The following is an 8,032-nucleotide window of genomic DNA, read 5'->3' as shown; positions in this document are numbered from 1 at the left end:
CTGGCCCTAACACAGTAGAGATCTATGAATTGCCTGATGAAGACTTCAAAATCATTACTCTAAAGAAGCACCACGAGTTATTAGAGAAGACAGATAAAAAATTTAGCAAAATCAGAAAAATAGTACAAGAACAAAATGAATGGTTCAACATCAAGAAAACAGAAAAAGAAAAGAAAGAGAAAAACTAAACATATTCGGGAACTGAAGAATACAAGGACTGTACTTAAAAAAGCAATAGAGTGCTTCAACAGCAGATGTGATCAAATAGAAGAAAGAATCAGCAAACTTGAAGGCAAATCACTTGAAATTATCTGATAGAAAGAAAAAATGAGTGAAGAATATCTGTGATATTTATGGCACAAAATGAAGTGAACCAACAAACTCATAAGATAAATTCAAGAAGAAAAAGAGAAAAGGAAGGGAATAGAAAGTGTATTTATTAAAGAAAAAACAACAGAAAAAAATCCTTAATTTGAGGAAGGAAATAGACACCCAGATTGAAGTTGCTAATGCAACCTAAATAGATTGAACATAAAGAGGTCTACATTAAGACATAATTAAATCATCAAAAGTCAAAAACAAATAATTTTGGAAGTAGCAAGAGAAAAGCAACTCATCACATACAAGGACTGGGTATAGGGATTATAAGGATTTTCTCAATAGAAATCTTAGGCCAGAAGAGAGTGGTTATTCAAAGTACTTATTCAAAGTACTAAAAGGAAAAAAAATGCCAAACTAATAGAGTAATCCCAACAAAGGTATCCTTTAATAATGAAGGAAAGATAAATCTTACCCTGATGAGCATAAACTGAAAGGGTTTTACACCGCTATATCTACCTTACAAAAAGTGTTTAAGAGGGTTCTTCAAATGAATGGCTATCAGTAAAAGATGATGTATACAAGTTCATTGTAACCACAAAGGAAGAAACCAATAATACATACACAAACAATACAGAAAAAGAACTAAACCAAACTATTTTTTAAAATTATCAAGTAATAAAAAAAGACAGAAAGAAAGACAGCAAAATAAACAGAAAAGAATGAACAGAATAACGAGTCTTTACCTATCATGTATCACTTTAAATATAAATGGATTAAACTCCCCAATTAAAAGACATTGAGTGACTGAATAATTTTTTTTTAAAAAATCTAGTGATGTGCTGTCTACAAGACTCCCTTTAGATATGTGGATGCACAAAGACAAAAAGGGAAGGGATAAAAAAAGACATTCCATGCAAATGATAACCAAAAGAAGTAAGAGTATCTATACTTACATCAGACGAAAGTGACTTTAAATAGAAAAGCCATTAGATACAAAGAAAATCATTATATAATGATAAAAAGTCAACTCAACAAGAGGATGTGAAAATTGTAAATATATGTATATTCATCAAAAATTACAGTGTCTAAAGATATAGAACAAACATTGGCAAACATGAATGAATAAATCGACGTTACAGTAATAATGAGAGACTTTAATACCTCATTTTCAATAATTGATAGAACATTTAGATAGCCAACAGGAGGTAGACTTGAATAACACTATAGATCAAAGGGACCTAACAAAACTTTCAACCCAATGGCAGCAGAATACTTTCTTTTCAAGCACACACAGAACATTCTCCAGAATAGATTACATTAGGTTACAAAACAAGTCTTAACAAATTAATACTTAAGAAGATTTGAAGTCACACCAACTATCATCTCAGACTATAGTGAAGTAAAAGTAAAAATCAATAACAGAAAAAACAGGAAAATGTATAAATACATGGAAACTAAACAGCATACTCTTAAACAACCATTGAGTAAAAGAGAAAATAAGCAGAAATTTTAAAAATACTTTGAGATAAATTAAAATGATAATACAACTTAGTTATACTGGTGAGAATCAGCAAAAGCAGTACTAAGAATTTTATGAATTAAGTGCTTACATTTAAAAAAGAAGGATCTGGAATAAATAACCTAGCTTTACAACTTAAGGAAGTAGAAAAAGAAGTACAAAATAAACCCAAAGTTAACAGAAGAAGGAAAATAATAAAAATTAGAGCAGAAATAAATGAAAGAATATATATATTTTTTAATCAACAGAGCTAAAAATTTGGTTTTTGGGGGCAAAAAGACAAACTCTTAACTGAACTAAAGAAAAAGAGGGAAGACTCAAATAAATAAGTTTAGAAATGAAAGAGAAGACATTACGATAGATGACAAAGAGAACTCATAAGAAACTATTATGAACAATCAAACACCAATAAATTGGGTAACACAGAAGAAATAAATACATTCCTATAAATATATAACCTACCAAGACTGAATCAAGAAGAAATAGAAAGCCTGAACGGACAATAACAAACAAAAAAGACCAGGCGCAGTGACTCATACCTATAATCCCAACAGTTTGGGAGGCCAAGGAGAGAGGATTGCCTGAGCCCACAGGTTCTAGACCAGTTTGGGCAACTTAGTGAGACCTCATCTCTACAATAAATAAAAAAATTAGCCAGGCGTAGCGGTGTGTTCCTGTAGTTCCAGCTACTTGGAAGGCTGAGGCAGAAGGATCACCTGAGCTTAGAAGGTCATGGCTACGGTTGCCATGAGCAGGCCACTGCACTCCAGCCTGGGTGACAAAGTGAAACTCCAGCTCAAAAAAACCCCAAAAAACCAAAAAAGATTGAATCAGTAATTGGAAACCTACCAACAAAGAAAAGTCCAGGAACATATGGCATCACTGTCAAACTTTACCAAATATTCAAAGAACTAATACAAGTTTTTCTTTTCTTTTTTAAAATTTCCTTTTTATTTTAAGAGTCATGGTTTTGCTCTGTTGCCCAGGCTGGAGTGCAGTGGTTCAGTCATAGCTTACTGCAACCCCAAACTCCAGGGCTCAAGTGATCCTCCTGCCTCAGTCTCCTGAGTAGCTAGGACTACAGATGCTATTTCATTTTTACCTTTTTGTAGAGTTGGGTCTTACTGTTCTCAAACTGTTCTCAAACTCCTGGCCTCAAGTGATTCTTCTGCCTCAACTTCCTAAAGTACTGGGATTACAGGCATAACCACCACAACCGGCCAAATACAAGGCCTTCTTAAACTTTTTTTTTTTTTAATAGAAGAGAGATTACTGCCAAACTAATTTAACAAGGCCAATGTCAACCAGATTTCAAGGCCAAAGAGACTAAAAGAGTGATGTCAGCAAGATGGCAAAACGAAGGATTCTCCAGCACAAAATAAAACTAGAAACTACTCAGAGACAAGCATTTCATTCTGATGAACTCAGAGGAGAAAAGGAGAAAATTTGTAGGCCCACAGAACTGAGAAAAAGCACAACTGGTGAGGAAAATGGTCATTTTAGACAGTGATGCTCTCTCTTCCAAGCTGATATAATGTCACTCAGAGAATTTTTCTATACCCATCAGTTTCCAAGTCGAAAGGAGGAAATTGGAGGTAGATTTTGATCTCCCTCCCAGTCTGGGTATCTTTGCAGGAAGCTCAATCTGGTCCTGTCTCACAGGAACCACTGGAAGTGCTAGGAGGGCTGAATTTATACTGAGTGAGTTGAAGACAAAAAGCGGGACACTGATTACAGAAACCGTTGTGTGGATCTTGGCAGCTACTCTGCTCCAAGCAGCAGGAACACCATGTTGAAGAGATTGTCCCATGCCATAGTGCTGCATGGGGGCACAATTTGTGGGAAGATCCGAATCCCCAGCTAGATAGTCCACAAAACCCAGATGCACACATGGAGCCTTTTTCTATGTGGGAAACAACTAAAAGGTTGGGATTAAGTTAGGGTGCCTATTCACAGTAGCAAAAACATGGAACCAACCATGCTGCCCACTGAAACTGGAGTGAATAAAAAAAAATATGGTACATATACACAATGAAATATTATGCAGCCTTAAAGAAGGACAAATATATGGAGTTCGCAGCAACTTGGATGGCTTTAGAGTCTATCATACTGAGTGATCTGTGACAGAAACAAAGAACAGAGTACCATATATGCTCACTCATCAGCGAACCTTGAACAATTATCATAATACTATAAGAAAGGGATTGGCAGTAGCGAGAAACTTCTGAGTCGGGGGCATGGGCACACCTCATCAACAAGGGTACCTGCATAATGAACATTTGTATACCTAAATCTGAATTGTACCCCACATCTTTAAAAAAAAAAGTTATGGTGCCAGGCTGTCTTTCCCAAACTGGAAACATGGCAACAATATATATCCAGGATAATATTTAATATCCAGCACTCACTATAAATCTTCTCAGACCAGGAAACAATGGCAGGGCATTGAGTCAGTTTCCAGTGCAGTCTTTTAGTTCTGGTGCTCACTATAAGTATTCCCCACAACAAGGATAAACAACAGACCAGACTTTAAATTCTGATACTAAGTAGCAAAGGTCTAAGACCACCAAAGATCCCCTACAAAAACTGGAAGAGGTGGCTGTCTCCTCAGATGTGCAGATAGTTAAACATACAAAAATCAATAAATGTGATATACCACATGATTATTATGAAAGACAGAAGCTGTATGATCATCTCCATAGATACAGAAAATGTATCTGACAAAATTCTGCATCATTTTATGATTAGAAAAACTCGTAAGAAAATTTTTAAGAAGAAAAAGCTTACTAAAACACAATATAGGTCAAATATGAAAAATCCACAACTGACATTATAATCAACAGGAAAAAACTGAAAGCTTTCCCTCTAAGATCTGGAACAAGGCAAAGATGCTCACTATTTTTTTTTTTTCCAGGTTTTAAAACTTTATTTGCGTATTTAAAAAATTGTGCATTCCAATAATTAAAATCATTTCAACAAAAAACTGGCATCTGATTAAACTGCATTTTACAGCCTGCAGGACACCTTGGGCCAGCTTGATTGACTCTAGATTTCTTTCTTTCTTTTTTTTTTTTTTCTTTTTTGAGTTGGAGTCTCACTCTGTCGCCCCGACTGGAGTGCAGCCTCGACCTGCTGGGCTCCCGCGATCCTTCCGCCTCAGCCTTCCAAGTAGTCGGAATTACAGGCATGCGCTACCATGCCCGGCTGATTTTTTTGATTTATTGTAGAGATGAGGTCTCGCTGCCCAGGCGGGTCTCGAACCCGCGGGCTCAGGCAATCCACGCACCTCAGCCTCCCAAAGGCGCGGGATTACAGGCTGAGCCACCGAGCCCGGTTTGACTCTAGATGTCACTGTCGTCCCACCCCTCTTCTTCCTTCACCAACATGCAAGCTCTTTTCCTTCCCTGCCAGCCAGACGGGAAATGGGAGAGGCAGGCGCGGCCTTCGTTGTCAGTAGTTCTTTGATGTGAAAAGGGTAGCACAGTCATTTAAACTTGATCCAGCCTCTTTGCATCTTACAAAGTTAAACAGCTAAAAGAAGTAAAATAAGAAGGCAATACTTGTGGAATGTACAGTGCATACTGGCGGCGCTGGCCTCATTACGATTCGCCTGCTTGCTTCTCCTGTTCGATCGTTTCTTTGGAAGGCAGTGGGTTTTTCTCTTGCGTTTCTGTCTTCTTCAATTTCGACTTAGCGAATTTCTCGATCTCAGCCATATCGGGTTTGTCCGACATGGTCTCGGCGGGAGCAGAGAGAGACTTTCGAGGAGGGAAATCTGGTCTGCGCAGTGGCCAACGCCGAGTCGATGCTCACTATTATTCATCGTGATTCTGCAAATTGTGTCAGAGCAATCAGGAAAAAAAAAAATATGCATGGCATCCACATTAGAAGGAAAGAAGTAAAATCTCTATTGGCAGATGACACGAGTATATACACTGAAAAACCTAAGTATTGCACCAAAAAGAAAACTCTGTTAGAATTAAAAAACAAATTTAGTAAAGTTGCAGGACATAAAATCAACATCCAAAGATCAGTGGCATTTCTACATACCAACAACAAACTTTCAAAAAAGGAAATTAAACAATTCCATCTACATTAGCAATAAACAAAATGAAATTAGAACTTAATTTAGTCAAAGAGGAGAAAGACAAATTATAAAATATTGATGAAGAAAATTTTATAAGACACCAATAAATGAAAGGACATTCCATGCTCTTGGATTGTAAGAGTTAATATTGTTAAAATGTACATAGTACCCAAAGTGATCTACAGATTCAATGCAATCTCTCAAAATCCCAATAGCAGTCTTTATAGAAGTACAAAAAAAATCTAAAATTTATAAGAAACGACAAAAGACCCTGAATAGTCAAAGCATTCCTGAGCAAAAAAGTAAAAAGCTGGAGGCATCTGTATTTTAAATTATGTTACAAAACTGTAATAAACAAAACAGTATGTTACTGACATAAAAACAGACACATAGGCCAATGGAACAGAATAGAGAATCCAGGAATAAACCTACATATTTACAGTCAACTGATCTTCAACAAGGGTGCCAAGAACACACAATGGGGAAAAGATAGCCTCTGACAAGTGGTACTGGGAAACTGGATATCAATATGCAAAAAATAAATAATAAAAAGAGAGAAATTTAGCAGCTTTCTTATACCATGCACTAAAACAACTCAAAATGGACTAAAGTTTTAAAACTTGAAATCATAGAACTCTTAGAAAAATGCATAGAGAAAAGCTTTGGCATTGGATTGACCATAATTTTTTGGATATGACACCAAAGCACAAAAAACATATTCAAAAATAGACTAGTGGGATTATATCAACCCAAAAAACTTCTTCATGGATAAGGAAACAACAAAATGAAAAGGCCACCTATGGAATGGTAGAAAATATTTGCAAATCATATATCTGATAAGGAATTATATCCAAAGTATATAAGGAATCTCTACAATTCAATATCAAAAAAAAAATAACTGCTAAAATTTTCAGTTATTCAAGGTAAGTTCTGGATATCTAATGTACAGCGTGATTAGTACTAAGCTGTATACTTGACATTTGCTAAGAGGATAGATCTTAAATCTTACACACATGATGACTGTAAAGGTAACAGATATGTTAAGTAACTAAATTGTGGTGTTCATTTCACATTATATACATGTATGAAAGCATCAAAGTGTACATCTTAAATATATACTTTTAAAAATATGTCAATGACATCTCTACAGAGCTGTTTAAAAAAACCTAAGGACAAGCTAGGCTCAGTGGTTCAGCCTGTAATCCTGCGCCTTTGGGAGGCTGAAGTGAGTAGATTGCCTGAGCTCGTGGGTTCGAGACCTGCCTGGGCAACTTGGCAAGACCTCATCTCCACAATAAAATAAAAAAATCAGCCGGGCATGGTAGCGCGTACCTGTAATTCCAGCTACTCAGAAGACTGAGGTGGAAGGATCGCCAGAGTCCAGCGTCGAGGCTGCGGTGGCCGGGAGCGGCCATTGCTCTCCAGTCTGGACAACAGAGTGAGACTCCAACTCAAAAAAAAAAAAAAAAACCTAAGGACAGAAAATTTTTTAATTTTAAAGAAAATGTTTCCTAATTTTTTTTCAGCTTTCAATCTATGCCCATATTCTTTATTTTACCTGGTCTCTTCTCCTGGACTCTGTCACTCAGGCCATGTATGACCTTAGGTCCTAACAGAAGGGAAAATTCGGGGATCAGGACCATCCATGATCTCAACTGGAGGGCAGGAAACATAATGAATGCATTGTAGGAAGTGAGATTGCAAGAATTTGGATGGCAAAATAATCCAGTTATTTAATTCCAGGAAACTAAAAGTGTCCCTGGAGAAACTCCAAAATCTCTCATGAAATTTCTCTGGGTTTTGGCCAGAAAACGGGTGGGATTTTCCAAAGCTTTTCAGATGATTAATGTGCAACAATAAGCAGCTAGTGATCGATAATACAAACCAATGATTCCCAACCTGTGCCACACAGGCAAAACACTTAGGGAATTTAACCAATACCATGCCTGGGCTCCACCCCGAGCCATTAGATTAATCTGTGTGAGTGGGGGCCCCTGTATTACTGCTATGGAAAAACTTCTCCCACTTAATAAGATCTATCATCCTTGGTCATGTTAGGTATATTACATGTATTATATATATGGTTTCAACAAACATACAATGTA

At 36.6% G+C, this 8,032-nt stretch overlaps 1 pseudogene across 1 annotated transcript; it reads right to left on the bottom strand.

Annotated features, from left to right (window-relative positions):
• Positions 1-5,173: 5,173 nt before the first annotated feature.
• LOC103271639 lies at positions 5,174-5,637 on the bottom strand (annotated as a pseudogene). Its single transcript, XR_002482596.1, has one exon. The product of XR_002482596.1 is annotated as a thymosin beta-4 pseudogene (transcript).
• Between the last annotated feature and the right edge of the window lie 2,395 nt (positions 5,638-8,032).

This window comes from Carlito syrichta, unplaced genomic scaffold (assembly GCF_000164805.1).
Source record: "Carlito syrichta isolate Samal-C Ts95f unplaced genomic scaffold, Tarsius_syrichta-2.0.1 Scaffold311821, whole genome shotgun sequence".
Lineage (NCBI taxonomy): Eukaryota > Metazoa > Chordata > Mammalia > Primates > Tarsiidae > Carlito > Carlito syrichta.
This window is presented reverse-complemented; position numbering and strand designations above follow the sequence as displayed.